Source organism: Spermophilus citellus (genome assembly GCF_964194105.1).
Source record: "Spermophilus citellus genome assembly, chromosome: X".
Taxonomy (NCBI): Eukaryota; Metazoa; Chordata; class Mammalia; order Rodentia; family Sciuridae; genus Spermophilus; species Spermophilus citellus.
Genome location: NC_138190.1, coordinates 5,840,365 through 5,862,353, shown reverse-complemented (window position 1 = coordinate 5,862,353; position 21,989 = coordinate 5,840,365). Strand labels below are relative to the sequence as shown.

Genomic DNA, 21,989 nt, shown 5'->3' with positions numbered 1-21,989 from the left:
TTTTGTTGCTAGGGATTTTTAAACATGTTATTGGTTATTTTTAGTTATGCATGATGGTAGTATCCATTTTGATATAATTAAACAAGCATGGAGAGCTGGGGTCAGAGTGAATGTTCTAGATCTAGAAAGAAAAGTTTGAAGCAGATAAAACACCTACACCAGATGGATGCATGAATTGGAGGAGATGCTAGGCTTGAGTAAATCAGGTGGTAGAGTGCAGGAAGGTGGAGAGCCTTAGGAAATGAACCACTGAGTAGGAGGTAGTTAAATTCCTCCTAAGGGACAGAGCAGAGGTCAAAAGTTAGGGCATGTCTGGCAGGATTCATTGTAGATTCCCAAAAGGTTAAGAAATCACTCAGAGGCCCAAGATTGAACATTCTTTGAGAGCTGATTGTCACCCATCAGGGTCTCTGACTTGGGAGACAAACATTGTCAGGATGTCACCTATCAGAATGGTTGCAGAGAGGTGAAGATGTATTAGTTTCCATTGCTGCATAACAAATTACCATAAACAGATAGGTTAGAATAACACCCATTTATTAGCTGATGGTTCTGCTGGGTGGCCTGACTTTTTGCTCAGTATCTCACAATGCTGAAACCAAGCTCTCAGCCAAATCAGGCTCTTATCTGGAGGCCCTGGGGAAGAATCTGCTGCCAAGCTCATTCTGGTTGTGGGACTAATTCATTTTCAGGCTATCAGCTGGGGTCCACTCTTTCTTCTTGGGGACCATCTGTATCTTCTTATGTGGCTGCCTCCACCCTGAAAGCATCAACAGCACACTGAGTACTTTGGGCACACTGCATATCTCTAAATTCCTCTTGTACCATCAATCTCAGCTTTGAAAGGCCCAAATAATGAGGCCCATTTGGATCATTTGTCTCCCTTCCTTACATCAACTGTTCCCCATAACACAACACAATAAAGAGAATGATCCCTCATTGTATTTACAAGTTCCAGGAGTCTGGGTGGATATGTTGGGATGCCATGTTAGAAAGTTTGCCTATCACAGAAGGTGATAAAGAGTTTCAGCTCCTACCTTGCTCCTTTGTGAGCAGTGTGACTCATGAGGACTGAAGGTTTGTGGACAACGGGCCCACCCTCTGCTAGGGTTATAAAGTAGAAGAGAAACTGTTCCTTTTCCTTCTTCCTCTGACACTGGCTCATTCCTACGAGGCAATGTGCCCTTTTTGCATTCTCTTCCCTCTTTGACCACCTCCTGGGTATTGGTGCCAAGAAGCATGGAAGGTTTGATTGTTCATCTATTTTGGGCAAATGAAGGCGTGCTGGGGGCTCCCACAGCACAAGAGGGCAGCACAGAACAAGAACTGGTAAATGTTGAGATGCACATTCACTTGGTCTTTACCCTTTCTGAGATGATTTGTTCATTGGTCTTCAAAACAGCCCCTTATGTAACATGTGCCTCCTAACCCAGATCCTAATGAGTTTTTTCCAAATAAGTCTGATGCTCTAGTTATTTGCAACTTATTTCATTACCAACTTCCCTCCCACAGAGCCTTTTCAAATATCTTTTTACAACTCCACCCCCCATGAAATTTTAATACCATAACTCTACTATATTGATTTATGCATATCTGATTTATACATGAAAGAGTAAAATTATTTGCCACTAAGAACTAATTTTCTACCTCTTGGGGATAATATCACCCCCCACTGATAGCATATGTTGTAATAAGGGGAAAGTGTTCTCATTTTAGTATTTATTAAATCTTTGGCTTGTATGGTCTATTTGATTTGGCAAGTAGCTGTAACACTTCAGTTGTACTAAAAGGTACTTAAGGTTAATCTTGAGAAGTCAGAAGTCTGTGAACATGAAAAAATCACCCAATATATTATATTAAAACTAATAGCTGGCAAAATAGAATATAAAAAATAGTCCCATTTTTTGTGGCTAAGATGTACAGAAAAATAACTAGAGAGATCAATCCACAGAAGGCTGCTTCTTAATGGTTAGGTCCTCTAGGTGATTTGCTTTTGGGACTGTGATAAATGAATATATATTACATTTTGTCAAGAAAAGTACTGTTAAAAACGTTTGCCATTCTCTTTGCCTTCAACATTTAGGATGAATGGGCAATGTAAACTCAATCATTCACTCGGAGCATAGAACTGTTTTACAGGGCCCATCCATGTAAAACTCTGTTAGATCTCTAGAGGGCTTCAAGTCTCAAAGTTTATTGTTGCATTCTTCTTAATTCTGGTTGAATGCATGGACGTTATTTTCTGTAAAGAAACTACTAAAGTGTGTTCCTTCTTCTAAAACAAGGTTTTGGTGTCCCTAAGGCCTCCTTAGTCCTGTTTACTTTGGATATTTCAGGAATTACTGAAAGGTTTAACTGTGGTGAGTCTTTAAGCCCTCTTTTTAAATTCATAAACCATCTCTAATCTTCGAAAAATGTCAGGTTACACTTTGGAGAGTTTTGGGAACTTGACATTGTGTAACCCAGTTGTGGTGGAGGCGGCTTCCATTCTGAGCACCTTGTTCCAATTTACATCAGGGGAAATTATATACAGGTCAGGGCTGAGAGCAGGTTATAATTAATGGGGTGGACAAGTGGATTTTTAGTGTTTCATAAAATGAAATGGAAATCACATGTGCTTGGAACTGTTTTGTTTTTTTAAATATTTACATTTATTCTAGTAAACATTAATTATAACTGATATATTTCTCCTGTGAACTTACTAACTGCAAGGTCATACGCCATTGTTCACCAAGTGGAAAAGATGAATGACAAACTAGTTATAAAAAATAAGAGTACTGGGGGGGTATTGGTGAGTGGATTCATGGAAATAATCCAGTATTAGGTTTTTCTCCTAATTTTCTCTTGTGTTTAAAGAACCCACTTGCCAATATGATCCAGATGTCTGTCCTTCTAAGAGAAATGAGAAGTGGTTAGCACGTGACGTTCCTGAATGCCTCTTGGTGCAGAACAATTGACCAATGCTTTTTTATTTTAAAAACATTTTTAGTTGTAGATGGACAAAATACCTCTATTTTGTTTATTTAGTTTTATGTAATGCTGGGGATCAAACCCAGGGTCTCACACATGCTAGGCAAGCACTCTACAACTGAGCTACAACCCCAGCTCCTTTGACCAATGCTTAAACTCTTCGTGTTTCTAAATTAAAGTTTAGAAGTCGTTGAAGCATCACCAAAATATGCAGAGTCCATTTTTTTTTTTGTACCGGGGATTGAAGTCAGGGGCACTCAACCCCTTAGCCATATCCACAGCCCCATTTTGTATTTTATTTAGAGATAAGGTCTCACTGAGTTGCTTAGCACCTCACTTTTGATGAGGCTGGCTTTGAACTTGTGATCCTCCTGCCTCAGCCTCCCAAGTCACTAGGATTAAAGGTATGCACCACCATGCCTGCCAATCCAAATTTTCTTTACATTCATATATCAAAAATTTCCAGGGGCTGGGGTTGTGGCTCAGTGGTAGAGCATTTGACTAGCACATGTGAGGCACTGGGTTTGAGGCTCAGCACCACATAAAAACAAATAAATAAAGGTACTGTGTCCAACTACCACTAAAAAAAATAAAATAAAATTTTAAAAAATTTCAAATGTAACAGCAACATATTTTATAACTTTTTTTTATCCATACTGGGAATTGAACCCAGGGGTGCTTTACCACTGAGCTCCATCCCCAGACCTTTTTATTTTTTATTTTGAGACAAGGTGTTACTTAGTTGTTTAGGGCTATGTTGCTGAGGCTGGCCTCAAACTTGTAATCCTCTCACTCAGCTTCTGAAATCACTAGAATTACAGGTATGTACCACGATGCCCAGCTATTTTGTGACTCTTGAGATTGTCAAGAATCATAAAAACTCAGATTCTAAAGGTGGACTCAACATGTGCCAACTATGGGTGGCCCTGAGCAGTATATTCTGAATCTCATTTTCCTCAGAATAGGTGGACTGATACTGCTACTGAGGGTTTGGGTAGGATTAGAGTTAATTTATATGATGTATATAAAAATTGTAAAGAAATACTGACTATGGCTAGTTGAAGGAATGACTCCAAAAAAGGAAATTGAAAGGAAGGCTTATCAATCGCATATCAATCATTTGGGTATTGGAAATGCATTCTTCATTTTGCCAACATGTCTCCACTCTCCAATATTATTTCAATGAACTCAATGTTTCTTTATATATACTATCCTTTGTTTTATGCAGTGAAGAATCAATATAATATGAGCATCTTACTTTCCTAGGTTTAACAGTTACTTAAGTAGTGGACCATGAGACTTTATTTCTCTTTTTAAGGAAAGTATTTAGATATTTAAAGGAAGGGGAGTTTCGCACTGAGTTAGCAGGTAACAATCTGCAGTTCTCCCTCATGCTGCTTCTGTGATTAAGCCAGAAGAGTGGCCATTCATTCTAAATGATCCGAGACTACTTGTCCAGATTCTTGGCCTCAGTGTGCCATGTGCGTCCAGTTAACCTAGAAATCACTCTTGGTGTCAGATGGTGGATTCCAGTCACCCTTGATACTTTGGCTCCACTTAGAAGCATCCTAGTTTAGAAAGTCTCTGCAGAACTCTCTAAAGTGTTTTGGTATTAATAGTCCCTGAGGAGTCCTTAGAAAGAAAAAACATCCAATCTTTGGGTGCATTACCCTTCTTCAGGGCAAGATTTGGGGGAAAGACACTGAGAGAAGACAGAGCAGATAGAAAGAGAAAATGAGCGAAAAGAAAAACCCATTGATCTTGGGGCTGGGGATGTGGCTCAAGCGGTAGCGCGCTCGCCTGGCATGCGTGCTGCCCGGGTTTGATCCTCAGCACCACATACAAACAAAGATGTTGTGTCTGACGAAAACTGAAAAATAAATATTGAAATTCATTCTCTCTCTCTCTCTCTCTCTCTCTCTCTCTCTTTAAAAAAAAAGAAAAACCCATTGATCTTGTCTTTGCAATGTTTATACTGACATATATATTAATTTAAAGTGCATATTCAATACATGTATCCTCCAAAATATGCCACACTTTTATTCCCCAGATATATTAATTGATGAAATTAACACATGGGTAGATAGATATGTATGCTTTATCTAGAGTCCTAGTTCAGAGTATAACAACTATTCTACTTTCAAAATAGTTATTCTGCAGAAATACCAACACTACCACTAAATTTGGCATCCCTAAGTGCTTGCCCCACATGCACAAGGCCCTTGGTTCAATCCTCAGCACCAAAAAATAAAAATCTCTTGTGGATCTATAAGTTTGGTATAGCTGATTCCTTCAACAGCATTCAGTCTTTTTGGAAATATTTATGAAAACCCTACTGTGTTCCCAGTAGCTAATAGAATTCCTGGTAATAGAACCTCAAAATAAATTTGCTTAGTGCTGCTTTTGGGGATGAGGGCATGATAATGCCTGCCCCTCCACCAAGACATGCGTATTTATGTGAGTAGGAGATGGAGGGGTGAAGGGGAGAGAGAGGGGGAGAGAACATGAGTCCCCGTGTTATCTTTCCATATATAATACAAACTGCTTGGAATTGTAAAGTTGGAAGTGATCTTATCTGATATTTTCGCAGTGTCCTAACTTGTATTGACAGGAATTTCTTTTACAATCATCTTCACAAAAGGGCAGGAAATCTGATATAAGACTAGAGGTCTCTCTCTCTCTTGGACAATTGATTGATTCAATATGGTATTGTTATTAGAGAGTTCAAAGTGGCATAGAATAAATTTCTGTGAGAAACTGGAATGGGGAGCCCAAGTGAGGATGGACCTCCTGGTTGTGACTACACTGTGAAAAGAGGACTTCTGGGGCCAATCTTGAGCTGAGTGTTCCATTAATAAACCTAAATAAACTCTAGCATTTTCTCTTTTTAAAAATTTTTTTTAGTTGTAGATGGACACAGTACCTTTATTTTACTTGCTTATTTTTATGTGGTGCCGAGGATTGAACCCAATGCCTCATGTGTGAGGCAAGCACTCTGCCACTGAGCCCCAATCCCAGCCCTAGCACTTTCTTAATAAGTTGAAATATATGAGAGTGTTATATGGTCCTTAATTTGTGCTAACAAAATTAATTAGAAGTACTATATTGAACCCTTTTTCATTTTTCACACCTATTAAACATCAGACAAAGAAGGATTTTTTGTTTTACAAATTTTCCTTTAGCATACAAGCAAAAGCCTCACTTTACCCAAAATTTGCCCCCCAATTCTTTATTAATCAGTGTTGTACATTATGCAAAATACAAGTTAGAAGGTGATTTTGTGAATGAGAGTAAAAATTTATGGCCATGGATACATTCAAATCAATCTCCTAAATGTCTATTTATAATCAAATAAAAAAAAAAAGATCTTTGTAATGATGATCTCAAGGAAAAATAAAATTTGGAATCACCTAATAACCTTTAAATTAGATGTAGTGTGTGGTTTATAAGTTTACAAGTTAAGTGGGTAGATTCAAGCATTTTAGAAAAATTGTATAAGGGTTTTTTTTAAAGATGTTCTATTTGTGATTCAATTAACCAGAAAATTAAATTAACCAGAACTCTTAAATTTCCAGAAAATTTCAATTAATGGAGGTTTCACTGTACGTTTATTGTCATCTTAGTTTCCACATGGAAATTAATTCCATTTTATGACCTAGTTCTTAGAGGGTTATTAGCATAGTCATCACCTTGAAGGAACAAGGCAGCAATGGCTTTTTGGTGTGTGTGTGTGTGTGTGTGTGTGTGTGTGAGAGAGAGAGAGAGAGAGAGAGAGAGAGAGAGAGAGAGAGAGAGGAGGAGGAGGAGAAAGCAAAGTCTCTCTGACAAACGTGTTCAAAGATACATAAACTGTCTGCTCTCGCTATGATCTGACTTCTGTTGTCCTCTTTCCAGTCACTTTTTCCTTTCAAAATTGGCCATTTAGAAGTGAAAAGTATTTTCCTAGAAATTAGCACTGCTTTCTCTGTGGTTTATTAGTAATCAAAAGGAAATGCACCATGGTCCATGGTAAAAATAATCTCGATATAATATGATAATGTTTTGCTCAAGTTAACCAGAAAGCGAGGTGAAAAAAAATACTCAAGTAGCAGAGAGACCAGATGGTCTTTTTTTTTTTTTTTTCACACAGTTAAGCAGGAAACTTTGCCTGATTAAGAAAACACTTGTCTTGATTTTTATTCAGCAGTTTTGAGGGACTGTTTTTTTTTCTTTTTTTCTTTTTTTTTTTTTTAGAGAGAGAGAATTTTTAATATTTATTTCTTAGTTCTCGGCGGACACAACATCTTTGTTGGTATGTGGTGCTGAGGATCGAACCTGGGCCGCACGCATGCCAGGCGAGCGCGCTACCACTTGAGCCACATCCCCAGCCCTGAGGGACTGTTTAATACACACACACACACACACACACACACACACACACACACACACACCCTGTTTTCATTCAGCCAAGTGATGATTTGTGCTAGTGTAAGCTAGATTCTGTGGCCGAGAACATAAAGTCTTAATGATGAAGAAGAAAATGGATTCCCAAGTCTCAGCTTTAAAAGAACTAGGAATTTGCCCACTCCCCTAAAGATCCTCATCATTACCATATCCATCTTATTGTTGTAAGGTCTGGTGTTTTGTTTTGTTTTCTTTTGATAGCCTAGAATGGAAGAAAGGCTGTGTACCACAGTGGCTAACTAGGGTTTTGTGAGATACAGGATAGACCCAGGGGGAGAAAATAGAGGTTTTGGAGTTCAACGCCCCAGGGGGTTAATGTGCATAAAGCGACTGCTCCAAAGGACTTGAGCTTAATCCTCAGAGCTGCCAGTCAGGATCAGGATGAAGAAGCATCCATGCAAAGAATTGCTTCTGGATGCTGATAGGCAGGGGTGGGAAGGGGGATTGGAGCGCCCCTCTTTGGACCAGTGATGCTTTGGTAGTTCCTGTTCCAGGGAGGTTAACTGGCAGTAGCTTGCACACAATAAAGCTCCCTTTGGTGGAAGTCACCAGCATTCCTGCCATCATCTGGCACCCTTTTCCCAGAACCCCAGGAGTGAGCAATTTCCAAGTTGCATTCTAAGGCAAAAAAAAAAAAAAAAATGACTAAAGTTGTGAAACTTAAGTATTTGCTTGGAGGAATTTGGAATAGAAAGAAGAGATTTAGACAACTGGTAGAACTGTTTGGACGTGTGCCTTGAATCATAGCATCCCTCTTGACTTACATAATGACAAGCAATAGAAGCTAAATAACAAGAGATAACTGACAAATCTTTACCATAAAGATGATAAATCAGGCATTAAAATTGTTTTCAAAGTATGATGTTTTTTCATATAATTTTGTGATACTTTTTCACCAGTTAGCATTCATATTTATTATCAAAATAAATATAACTCCACTGTATTACATGTAGCCACCTCACTGTTCTTAAAGCTAGACATTTTTTTGCAAGTAAATTTTTAAGCCCTAGACTGTACCTCAAGTACTAAGTTCTTTTAATTTTACCTTTTCTTACGTTTAAAAAGCCAACTTCTTATCTAATTTGATTCAATGAAAGGATAAAATGTACAGGATGAAATGTACACTTAGAATGCATTTCAATGAAAGGATAAAATGCTTGAAATATTTTTTTAAATCACAAAAAAATGCACATAAGACACAAAGCAAAACACTCTTAAGCCAAGTCCCCAGGATAGTATTTTTTATATTCTAAAATCATTTCTTATATTCATGTGTTACAAGTTAACATTTATAATCTCTCTTAAAGATATCACAAGGAAATATTTTCCCCTCCCCCTTTTCTTTTCCTTCACCTCTTCCCTCACCCTTAATGCCCTGCTTCTTTTCTACTCTTTTCTTTTTTGTTTTTATGAGATCCTCTTGTTTTTACTCCTTTTTCTCTCCAGCTTCCACATATGAGAGAAAACATTTGACCCTTGGTTTTCCGAGTCTGGCTTATTTCACTTAGCATGATGTTCTCCAATTTCATGCATTTACCAGGAAATGACACAATTTCATTCTTCTTTATGGCTTGGTAAAACTCTATTGTATATGTACACCACAATGTCTTTTACCCATTGATCTGAAGGAAACATTTTGATAATACAAGAAAAAAAATTTCAGAGTTTAGCCTGCCAGAAGAGTATGTTTTAAAATTCATTAAGAGTTTCATAATAGTCTTTAGCAGATTTGTTCTAAGAGATTACAAAATTTTTAATATACTCTTTTTGTAGAAGTATTCAATCTCCAAAGAAGCAACTTTAATCTTGATTTTTAGGCTGAAACATCTTTAGGTTAGGTCTCAGAAGTAGTTTCAGAAGACTGCTTTTTCATAAACCCCTCAGTATAAAAACCTAATCTACTTCACTATTTTTCCACAAACCTCATCTACTTCACTGTAGAGGAGCACATACCCTTGACCAGTCTTCCCAACCCTTCCCTTGGCCTCTGCTTAGCTACAATATCACCTGTGTTCTCCCCCAGCAATTGCCTCTGTGGTCATCTTTCTTTTAGCCCATTCTTAAAGAGATGGACTCTAAAAATCATGATTGAACTGCTATGGAAATTTTATCTAACTGGTGAATTTTTTGAGATACTTTTTGATGTTGTCATTGTCAGTAGAACACCAACTGAAGCTGTCAGGTGACTTGTCCTTCCAGTCTCAACTCATCTTTGGTACTTACACTTATTCATCCACCCCAGTAATATTCCCCTACTTCCTGCCCTTTTCTTTCTGAAATTTCCTCTCCTAGTAAGGCAAAAGCAAGTTAGTAAGAAAAGACAAAATTAATGACTCTACCATTGTCTCAATTCATTTGCCTCCTATCCTTTTCTGTAACCTTAATTGCACATCCATGGTCATTTCAACTTTGGTTTAACATCCTAAGATCAAACATTTAGACATTAAGGTAATTCTGAGTCCCATATGCTGTGGTTTGAATGTATCAAAATTCATGTGTTGGAAACTTAATCCCTAGTGCAGTGGTGTTGCCAGGTGGGACCTCTTGGGGGGCACGAATGGATCAATGTTGCTATAAAAAGGTTTTGCATAAGTGGGTTTTCCCTCTTCTGTTCTTCTACCATGTAAGGACATAGTGTTGCTCCCTTCCAGAAGACAGCCTTCTGGGCACCATCTTGAAACCAGAGAAATAGGACTTTTACCTGCAGGCACCTTAATTTTGGACTTTCCAGCTCCCGGAACATAAGAAAGTAATTTCTATTCTTTATACCTTATCCATTCTCAGATTTTCTATTATAGAAGCACAAAATGGACCAAGAAACAATAGTTTCCGCTTTTTGGCCACCAAATCTTCACAGCTCTTCCCTCTCAAATTTCATTGCTGAAATATATAAAGAGGTTGCTATTTTTCAAAAATTCATCACATTGCCTTTTCAGATAAGAAATAGTAAAAGTCAGATTTTTAATGCCTGTGAGAAAGAAATCTGTCCTTTAGGATATCTGAAACTAAATGTTTAATAACTTGAGAAATTAAATCATAGCTCTTTGCTCAAATGCTAGAAAATTTTATACTGAAATTAAGAAGTTCTTTGCTTATTTATTGGCAGGAAAAAGCCAAACTGTTAAGAGAACCATGTAAATATGAAGAAAATCTTTGCTAAAATAGACAACACCCAGCCATCTACCTTCTTTCAAGACATCCTTTTTATTTCTTTCATATTACATATGGGTTTTTGAAATTATTATTGTTTTTACACATTTATTTTTTCATCTCTTCATTATAATGGAAACTCTCTAAGAACAAACATTTATTTTCCTATCTACCAGCACATTCTTGGTGCTCAGAGTAGCTCCTGGAACATACCAAGACCTAAAATATAAATGAGAAATAGTGAAGGAGGTGACTTTCTATATTTTACTATAAAAGAAGTAGTTCTAAAATTTTCAGAATGCTTAAAGAAAGCTAAATTGATGTACATGCAAGATATTCAATGCCATAAAAGTAACAAAAACAACTTACTCATCCAAATTCTTAAAACTACTTTAGGATCAAAGTAAAGAGCTGAAGATCCAGACCAGACCCAGGTTGATTTGGGCCTATGATGGAAATTGATAGGTCCTCTTATTTATTGGGCAAAGTCTGTGCATGGGACCACCTTGCTCTCTCGCATTTTTTTCTGGAGTTTCTTCTGATGCTAAGAGTGAGAGGGATGAGGAGTTTGTACTTGGGGGTAAGGAACACCTCATCACTTTCTTGCAAGCTCCTTTAACCTCTGGTTTTCCGTAACTCATGGGTCATTCAATGCCACGTGAAACTCTGCCTCTACCACAGCTATTACAAAGCCACCCCACTGGTGACCTGATTTCTAGTTACTACCATTGTTGTAATCCCCAGGAGGAGGCAGAAATTGTGTATATTTCAAAATAATTCTCTGTGGTTCATTCATTCATTTATTCATTCATTCATTTCTTCTTTTGTTCCATCCTTTGTCTCTCTCACTCTCTGCCATATCCCTAGCCCTTTTTTTTTTGTTTTTATTTTAAGACAGAGTCTTGTTAAGTTGTTTAGGGCCTCACTAATTTGCTAAGGCTGGCTTGAACTTGTGATCCTCCTGCCTCAGTCTCCTGAGTTGCTGGGATTACAAGCATGCACCCCATACCCAGCTGGATCTGTTGTTTCTGTACCTCTTGTGAGCTGAGATGCTGACAGCCTTTTTTCTAGACTGTTTTTTAAGGGTTTTTTTTATAGCAGACAGGTTAGATATAATGTGTCCTTCCAAGGTTGTGGAGGTTTGCTTAGTCCACAATACAAGATTCAGATTTTCCAAGCTTGGGATTGCTCAACTGTGATGCAATCCCCTGCGACATGCACCTGGGGACTCTACATGGTTCTTGGGTGATCAGATGAACCAACGAGATCATGAGTCACATACCACTTGTGCCCTGAGTAAGAACATTCTTTATCTTTGTTAAAGGAGTCTGGTGTCTTCTGCCAACATCCATGTAATTGGTGGATTAACTGGTTAGCTTGCAAATAGAAAAAAAATCTGAAGCTCTTCTCTGTTCTTGATAGTCTTATAAGCTCCATCTATGTCAGGGTTTCTTATTTCCTGCAAAATAAAAAATTGTGGTGACAAATGCATTAGGTACAAGAAGACCTTCTTTGGGGAGCAGAGAAGTAAAGCCTCAATATCATGGTGGGAAGTTGTAGCAGAAATAGATGTAGCAGAAATAGAAATAGTAGTAGCTGGAAATAGATGAAACTGCCTATGTGAAGACAATTATTAGACAGACAATTATTAATGTGAAGAATAGAAATGGTATGTACTATTTCTTCATATAAGACACTCCATGAATGTTACTGAGCAAACAAATGAATTGATATCTTTTCTGCTTTCAAAAATCATTTGCAGAGAATTCCAATAAAAATACAGATAATGAATTTATTCAATGAACAGAAAGAGGTGATTCAGGACAAGAGGGGAAGAAGGATGTGAGAATGACAATTTTGTCAGGCACTTTAAAACTTTGCCTCACTTACTCCTCAAAAGACACTTTGAGATCACTCTCATTGTCCACATTTTACAGATAAGGAAACTACATATAAGATATGAAGAGTATCTGTGAGCAGGAGATATGTAGAGTATCAGGCTCCTATCACCTTTGCAAGGAAATGGCAGAGCCAGGGTTTGAACTCAGGTTTATCTGGATGCAAGGTATACATTTCTTTATATGACACCTCATTGACGGTGTTGGCCCAAAAGTAGACTAAGGACACTTGGGCCCCTGAGTTTAGGGCTTAGCCACATGTTTCTGACACCACACCATGGAAAAGCTAAATGAAATTCATTAGCAGAGAACTTGAAATAGTCCATTAGTCATCTGACATCAGAAAATACAGAATAAGAAAGGGAAAACAGAATAGTAGTTGAATAGTAGGAGAAGAAGAAAAAAGATGGACCTTTTGATGCAGTACAAGATGCTGTTTACTTTTTGGAAATTCCTTTACCTTAGAGCCTTCAATGATAACAAAATAATAAAATAATATGTATTAAGGGTCCCCCAAACTATACAAACTCAGATGATGTCTTATTAAATGAATCATGACACTATCAAGTTTCACAAAATTTTCATCTGAAGAAAACTGTAAGACAATGCACTGTGACTTGCAAAACCAGTGTACTTTATTAATGTTAACAACTTAGTTTGTTATGATTTGTTTCCCAACATAATACCAATTGCATAGTTTCCCTGGGGATTTAAAATATTTTTTTGGTACTGGGGATCAAACCCAAGGGTGCTCTACCACTGAGCTCCATCCCCAGCCCTTTTTATTTTTTTATTTTGAGAGAGTCTTGCTATATGCTTAGGCTGGTTTTGAACCTGTGATCATCCTGCCTCAGCTTCCTGAGTCTCTGGGATTGTAGTCACATGTGTGACCATGCCCACATCCCTGGGGATTTTTGAAAACTCTATTTAAAGATTGTATTTAAAGTGTAAGTTAGAGTATGTTGTGAATGGAAAGGGTTTTCTTGTTTTACTTTTTGTAGATTCAGTTTCCTTAGGATTGCCTACTGTTAGCTCAGTTATTTATTATAACCAACATTTTATTTTAGATCAGGCAAAATAGAGATACAGAAATTTCAAGAAGTTGATTGAGGGTTGAAAAGGTAGTGATTTAATGTTTTTGAAAGCAGTTTTAATTTTGCATTAGTTTCAATTGTGTGCCTTTGTTCGTGTATGTGTGTCTCTCTGTGTGTATGTGAGTGATAATTTTATTGCCCCATGTGAAGATCTGTACTGCGATTTTTGTGCTGCGTGGAAAAACTACCCTTCATCCATTAGCATTTAAATGTGGCAGAAGTATTTTTGTGAATTTTCTCCTGAGAAGCCTCTTGCCTTTGTTCTGTACAGATGCTCAGTATGCTTCTTTCATGTGGTGCCTTACAATAACAATTCAGAACAAAAGAATTGCTCCTCTTTTGGTTGCCTTAAAAAAGAAAAAAAAAAAAAAAGACTTACATCCCCTGACTGTAGAGCTTCAGTGACCACGGGAAGTGTTTAAAGCATGTTCTCCATAATAGTTAACCAGGAGTTGCGAAGAAAGGTTAGTTTTCTTTATTTTTTAAGATCACGAAGTAGCTTCGGGCTATTGTGAGCATGAGTTTTTTTTTTTTCTTGTGTGTGTGTGTGTGTGTGTGTGTGTGTGTGTGTGTAGCTAACTTTGAAGTTGAAAGGGAAAAGTGATTTTCTTTGAGAGAATTTCCCAATCTGCTCCTACAATAGGAATCAGTTGCTCTGTAACATCGTCATTACCCCCAGAGTCACAAGACAGGAGTATGTGTTATTTTATGAATTTTAAGCTTTCCAGTGTTCCGAGAATAATGTCACATTGAACATCATCAGCAACTATTTATCAATGCATTTTGCTTCTGGTGAATAAGTGGGAAAAGGGAGTGTGTCCTTGCCTTCTAGGGGATTGTTGTGTGAGTGAAATAGAAAAAAGTTTCCCCAAGTGGTGAGTGTTTTTTTCCAGGGCACAATCTACTTGTTGCAAAATCCCACTGGACCAGTATATCTTTCAAATAATATAGATTTCATGGGCTGGGTCTGTAGCTCAGTGGCAGAGTGCTTGCCTAGTATGTGTGAGGCACTGGGTTCCATCCTTAGCCCTGCATACAAATAAAATAAAGGCATGCTGTCCATACATAACTACCAAAATTTTTTAATAATATAGATTTCTTATATAATTTTGCTCATTTCTATATAGACTTTTGAAATATGAGTAGGCAATTGATTTTTTAAATAAATACAAATTATCTAACGCTTCTGTTTTCACATAGAGAATGCGATGTTCCTTTAGTACAGGAGGACTGCTCAAACTGAGGGATTTGTGAAGAGTGAATGTTATAAAGTCCCAAGTAATTGTGAAAAGGCACTTATATATGTGTGTGTGTATGCATATGTGTGTTTGTCATTCTGTACATGTAAGTATTTATATGTGCCTATGATACCAATTCCATTGTAAACATGTAGGAATTTTTTTTGGGGGGGGCACTGGGGATTGAACCCAGGGGTGCTCAGCCATTGGGCCACATCCCCAACCTTTTTTATTTTATTTATTTTGAGATAGGGTCTCTATAGGTTGCTTAGGGCCTGGTTAAGTTGCTGAGGCTGGCTTTGAACTTGCAGTCTTACTGCCTCAGCCTCCTGAGCTGCTGGGATTACAAGTATGCACTTCTGTGCCTATTTAAACATGTAGGATTTTATATGGACTTAGGAATGATTCTGTGAATGTGTATAAAAAACTATAAGCACTCAGAAAAGGCAGTGTACGTGCTTTTCATCTGTGGGTGGTTTCAAAGGAATTAGCAGCTTCCATTTCTGTGACTACCACACTGTTAGTCTGCTCCCTTGGAGTGCTGAATTAGATTTCTGCCAGGAGACTAAGTGTGACATGTTCTCTCTCTTGTCCTTCTCTCTCTGGTCTGCTATCACTGCCTTCAGAACCAAATTCTTGCATGACAGCCAGTATTGCACAGACCTGGAAAACATCAGTCATTATCAATATAATGTAAAATAGGTCCCATTTGTCTTTAAAATTGGATGCTTTATTTTTAAAAATAAATAATAAAAGAAATGAAACACCTTTTGATGGTTGGAAATTTTGTATCAAAGATGTCAGATTATGTTCTTTAAAAGATTAAAATAATTATTGTTTTACTTTTGAGATATAGTGTTTATTTCTTGATGTTTCTTTTTTTTTTAAAGAGAGAGTGAGAGAGGAGAGAGAGAGAGAGAGAGAGAGAGAGAGAGAGAGAGAGAGAATTTTTAATATTTATTTTTTAGTTCTCGGCGGACACAACATCTTTGTTGGTATGTGGTGCTGAGGATCGAACCCGGGCCGCACGCATGCCAGGCGAGCGCGCTACCGCTTGAGCCACATCCCCAGCCCCATATTTCTTGATGTTTCAACTTGAGATGCTCTGGCTAACTTTCCATTACAATATGAAAATATGAACATGTTAAGCCAGTCTAGAAATTTTTATAGTGTCTTTCTTTTTGGAGGTGTGGGGGGAGTGATACTAGGGATCAAACCCAGGCCTGGTGCATGCTGGCTAAGCACTCTACCACTGAGCTACATCCCCATCCTGATACTTTCAATGTTGTTTTAAAGAGGCAGCTTTTATTTTTTTAAAAGTCTTGATGAAAAGTACTTTCAAATTCTATTTTATGATATATGTATGTATATATGCATGTCTTTTCCCTAGATAATAAGAACTTAAGGAAGTCATCTATATGTGAAATTGAGTAATCCTTATATTCTTAAAAGTCATGATTTGGAGAGACATAAGCTGAGAAAATGTATGTCTGCATATGTCCTGACATGTGAAGCACACTTTGGTTTACCATGAAGTGTTGCAATGGCACAAAAGTAAGCACTACAATGTGCAAAATGGGCAACACAAGGAAACAGCAGTTCTTGCCTCCTGCTTCCCCTTAATCACGACAGTTCCTTAAACACCTTTGTGGTGCCCAAATGTCTAGAGTATAAATTGAGTTCTGCAGATATTTTTTTACACTTTCCTGATGATTTACTTTAGCTGCAGTTTCTTGTCTTGCATGGTGATAAGCAACATCCTTCAAAGAACTGCAGTGCAGGACAAAAGAAACTACTTCCCTTTCTTTCTTCACATAATCAAATTTTAAGTGATTATTTTTCATTCTCAATATACCCTTCCTTTTTCATTCTGGAGAATAAAATCAAGATTTGGGACTCATTACAGTTTATTTTTTATAGAATTCTTTTTAAAATATTTATTCTTTAGTCATTGATAGATACGATATCTTTATTTTATTTTTATGTGGTGCTAAGGATCAAACCCAGTACCTCATGCATGCTAGGTATGTGCTCTACTTCTGAGCCACAACCACAGCCCCCACAGTTTATTTTAAACACATGTACACACACACACACACACACACACACACACACTTTTGTTTCTTTGTCTCACTATGTCCTGGCTGGCCCCAAACTCCTAAACTGAAGCCATCCTCCTGCCTCAGCCTCCCTAGTGGCTGGGAGTACAGATATATTAGTTGTATATACAGTTGGTTTTCCATATATGTGGGTTCTGCATTTGCAGATTCAACCAAACTTGAATAAAAAATATGTGAAAAAAATTTCATCTGTATTGCATGCTTACAGATTTTTTTCTGTCATTTTTCTCTAAACAATACAGTATGGCAACAACTTATATACATTTATATTGTTTTAGGTATCATAAGTAATTGTGAGATGATTTGAAATATACAAGGGGATGTATGTAGGTTATAGGCAAGTACTGTGCTGTTTTATGTAAGGAACTTGAGCAACCACAGATTTTGGTATCCTAGGGGAGTGTTCTGGAATTAATCTCAACTGAATACCAGAAGAAGGCTGAATACACAGAGCATGCATATACATGTGATCTGTGTGCATAATATATGTAATATGTTTATAATAAAGTTAAAACTTGTTTGTGTATATACATGTTTCATATGCATATATCTTTTCAATTATTTATCAGGATGATCCATTGCAATTTAACCCTCTGTTTCTGGAAGAAAAGATGATTTTGTTTTATTGTTTCTGTACAGGAGATTGTTCTCCTGGATCTAAGTTGAAAAAACTTCTTTCAGAAGTTATTCTTTAATTCAGAAGGTAAAGGCACAAAATAATGAGTATATTATTTTTAAAACAAAGCAGTATCCAGAGCATAATGTGATAATGTACTCAGCAGGATGCCAAAAGAGCCCCCAATGCAAGGGCATGCGAGTTTCCCACTTCAGGAGCTGTGCAGGACCGCTCCTGTTGGCTGCATGGAGAACTGGAATCCAGCCTTCCACTGCAGGACCACGTCCAGTTGGCTGGGCCGCTGCTGATCTCTGTAAGCAGTGAGAGTACAGAACCCAGTGCCAAGTCATCATTATTTTGGACCAAGCAGTGGGTGTTGACCTGACCTGAGCTGCCTTTTTACTTGGTTTCAGTTGAGCATCGAGTGGGCGAGGGGATAGGGCAAGTACGGCAGGGGCCGTGGAAAAGGCAGTAGATTCTTCAACTCGGGCAACCCTGGCGGAGTGGATGAGGTGGAGCTGGCCTTCCTGGAATTGTTGGACCGATTTTCCTGTTGTGTTTCACTGTCGACGCTCTCACAGACACACAGGACTGTTCCAGCACTGCCTGCCACCCACCATCTGGTCTCGGTGGCCTGTCTGTCATTTCGTGGGTCCCCATCCTCTGCCTACGGCGATGTTTCTTCAAAAAGAACTAGTGTGCAGTCCATTGGTGGGTATTCAAGGGGATCTGTTTGTCAGAATCTCGAGAGGTGCTCAAAGAACTATTAAGGACCAGTGTACTAGTTCCTGTTTTTAGCCTGTTTATCAGTCTGTCAAAGGAACGAATGGCACTTCTGAGCCTGTCGGGGGTGTGTGTGTGTGTGGGGGGGGGGGGTTCTTCGCTATTCAGACAGAGTGGGATAGGGCAGTGGTTCCTCGAGGAATTGGGATTGCTCTTTTTCATTGCCATTTGTGTCTTTTGCTTGTCTGCTTGTATAAATGAGCCTCCATGAGGAGTATTTAAGCATCCTGTTAAGTAAATTTGGAAGACTAGGTTTCAATTAAAATAACCAGACTGTGTGACCCAGCTCCCATTTCCCCTTGATTTTGATCATTAAAGCCTTCATATCCCCATAGACATCTGCCATGCTTCGAAGTGATTCTTTTTCAGGAATGTTCATTCATTATTAATCAGGTTGCATGGTCAGGCGAGTGTGTGATTATTTTAAAGAATGTCCTAGAGATCCAATTACTAAAAATGAACGTGTTACAGGCAGATGTGGAAGTAGAGAAAAAGGTTTGGTTAACAATTTAATTTGATTTGCATGAATTCCACCAGGTGGGTGTTTAGTGAAATTAAAAGTCTTCCTAGTCTCATGTCAGGTATCAGGCAAAATGATTTTAATTTCACCACTCTTTAGAATAAAGAAGAAATGGCAAGTTATTCAAAATATCTATTGTACTAATTAATTGTTTTAAAACTGGAGGCTAGCATCTCAATGCTTATCTGCTTGTCATTTTTTTTTTCAGTCAGTCTTTGGTCCCCTGTAATTTCGTTGGCAGAAATTCTTAGTTGTCTCTTACCAATTAAACAAATGAATTTGGGTGTGCTGAAAGTCAGAGGTAACCTCTGTGATGTTTCAGAGTAACATTAGTTACCTGTAGAATATTACTGGATCACCTTTTTTTCACTTGTTCCTACTCAGTGTATTATTTATGTTGTTGCTTTAAGGTCCACTTTGCAATTATACTGCTCTCTGGCATAATTTAGGGTGAAAAACAGCCTGTATTATGGTATCAATTTCCAGTTAAGTTCAATTGAGTTTCCTCCTCTCTTTCCATCACTTCATACGTAGCCCTGTTTTATTGGACCTTTATTGACTCACCTGCTTCTCAAATCAGCCAGGATGCTGATCAGTAAAGTAGCCTTTGGGTAATGTGTTTATTCAGTGGTTTTTGTAATTTGAGGTTAAATTCTAAACTACATGATTGAATATGCAGATGCCAAGCACTTGTATTATGTTATTTTAAATATTCTATCTTGGATATAGTTGTCAGTTTTTATTGATTAAAATAACTTCTGCATGGAGAAATTGTGCTTATATGAGATGAGAGCAAGTTCCTTCCAAGTTCAGTCTCAACCTCACTGACTCAAGTTGGTTTCAAGCCTTTCCCAGTTAGGTGGTCCCTAGTCCTCTGACAGTGTGTATTTCTGCTGATCAAAGACAGAAACATCATTCCACAGTCTTTAAAAAATATTCTACCTGTAGCTATACAGTTAGGATAATCTCATAGCAAAAATCCAAAGAACAATAAGTCAGCTAACTCTGAATTCTTCAGGTAAAGAGGGGACAGAAGATGTGCACAATTATTTGTAATGTTTATTTGCATTATTTTCAATGCTGTTTATTGTTTGCAGAATTTTGGGAAGCTTCCTTTTCTGAAACCATATCTTTTTCACTTGGCGTTACTGTAGTGTTGAAGTGTTTTTGTCATTTCACTTACATTTTGGTAAATTTAATAAGCTTAATTTCCATAATTGGAGGATATTTGGAAAAGAATCTGAGGAAGTGCCTTGGTAATCATTGGGGCAGTGGCAGAGAGCAACCTGATATTAACGGTTGATCACAGGCCACCCAGGGTTGGTACCCAAGATTATTCCTTGGTCTAGTGCCACGTTAACTTCCCTGACTGGGAAGGATCTCAGAGCTGTGCTGTAAGGGTAGCATGCTGGCTCTTTTTCATATACTCTAAATTAGAAAACAGTTATGTTTTTTGGACTATGCAGACATGAATGGCTGATGTAATGATAATGACATAGCTCTTTGTTCTAATGGGTAACTGATCACACAGAATGTTTGGGGTCTGGAGATTTCTAATTTTTGACCTGGTCCTTTTTTTTGGGGGGGGGTGCTAGGGATTGAACCCTGGGGCACTTGGCCACTGAGCCCCCTCCCCATTTTGTATTTTATTTAGAGACAGGGTCTCATTAAGTTGCTTAGCACCTCACTTTTGCTGAGGCTGGCTTTGAACTCATGATCCTCCTGTCTCAGTCCCTGAGCTGCTGGGATTACAGGTGTATACCACTGCACCCATCCTTGACCTGGTTCTTGAGCATGTGGGTGAATCTTCCCATACCCTTGGCATCTGAACCTAAAAGCTTTCCCACTGAATTTAGCCATGAATTGAATCTGCACTGCATGATGTATGCACATAGATTCTAGACATTTCTTCAAGGTACATGCTATCTTGATTGTGTCATAGTAGATGTCGTGAGAGACTATAAAGAGTAAAGTTGATGGCAAGGGTTGTGACAGTGCAGACTGGGGCTTAATTGTTTTGTCTGCATTGACCTGCCAGGTTAAAGTAGTATTTGTGCCTTTTACTTCAAAGGAAGGAGCAAAAAAGATGAGTCCAACAGCCATGAACCCCTTTAACTTCCTTGTGTCCTTGGCTTCTAACACTAATCCACAAGTGTGTCCATCCTGAGTTACCCTCCTCTCTTCCCAAGACCAAACCCTGCAGCTGGGAAAGCCCCTATATCCTTCCTCTTGCACCAGGAATTTTCCCTCTTGCTGTTTTCTCCCATATCCTGTACCTTGGGCAAAGTAAACCTTGCTCTTTGGAAAATATTCTCCTCCTGTGATGAGTGCTACTGTTCAGCATAAAGATACCTCAGGATAAAGATACTTGGACCCCTGAGTGAGAAAGGAAGGAGCCATCTGCTCAGGCAACTCTTCAGCCAGATCTCCATCTCTGTTGATTAATTCCCCTTAACCCCACAAGGCATGAACCTTAAGAGGTTTTCCCATGGGATTATCAAGGGCGACTCATTTGACTCAAGCCACACACTCAATGTTTGGCCTAAAATTGAGATAATGGATGTTACCTACACAGGAGATTTATGTTTGTATGTCTGTTTGTGCCTGAGCACATACATAGTGAGTCTGACTATATAGAAAGAAGGAGATGAATTATATATCTTTAAACCTGGGTCATATTACTGACTGTTCTGGTGAGTACTTGGAAATAATATTTTAAACTAAATATTTTAGTTGTTTTGTGAATAAGATAATTATATTGCTGTGTGGTTTTCAGCTTAAAGGGTTACTTTGCAACCTTTAAATGTAAACATTTAAGACATGTCACACTATTTAGAGCTGTCTTTTTAAACAATTCTTCTTTGTTTAATATGAACTTGCCAAGTACAGTAGTGGCCAGGACTTGTTGGGCCTCTGGGAGGTTCCATTTGCATCTTTAAAAATCAGCAGAAATTGAAAAAAAAAAAAAGAACAAACATCAAATAAAAAAATTTCACATAGGAACATCATTTGTTCTAGGAAGAAAAGTAAAGGCAATTGCTGCTAGGGACAGCAAATGGTCCCATTTACTGGGTCTCTGTTTAGGAAGTGAGTGAGAATAGACTTGGAGGTGTGGTTTGAGAGAAACTTGGGCCAGACTTTGAAAAAGGAAATAAGA

At 38.1% G+C, this 21,989-nt stretch overlaps 1 protein-coding gene across 5 annotated transcripts in view; it reads left to right on the top strand.

Annotated features, from left to right (window-relative positions):
* Positions 1–21,989, top strand: part of MID1 (midline 1) — a 361,503-nt gene that overhangs the window by 219,785 nt on the left and 119,729 nt on the right. Inside the window, exon 1 of one of the 5 annotated variants that reach the window (XM_081278343.1) lies at positions 17,954–18,240. The exons of 3 other annotated variants lie outside the window; for them this stretch is intronic. The gene's annotated coding sequence lies outside the window, so the exon portion shown is untranslated. Of the gene's footprint in view, positions 1–17,953; positions 18,241–21,989 lie in introns of those variants that run through there. One more of the 5 variants, XM_081278339.1, reaches the window with a different exon arrangement.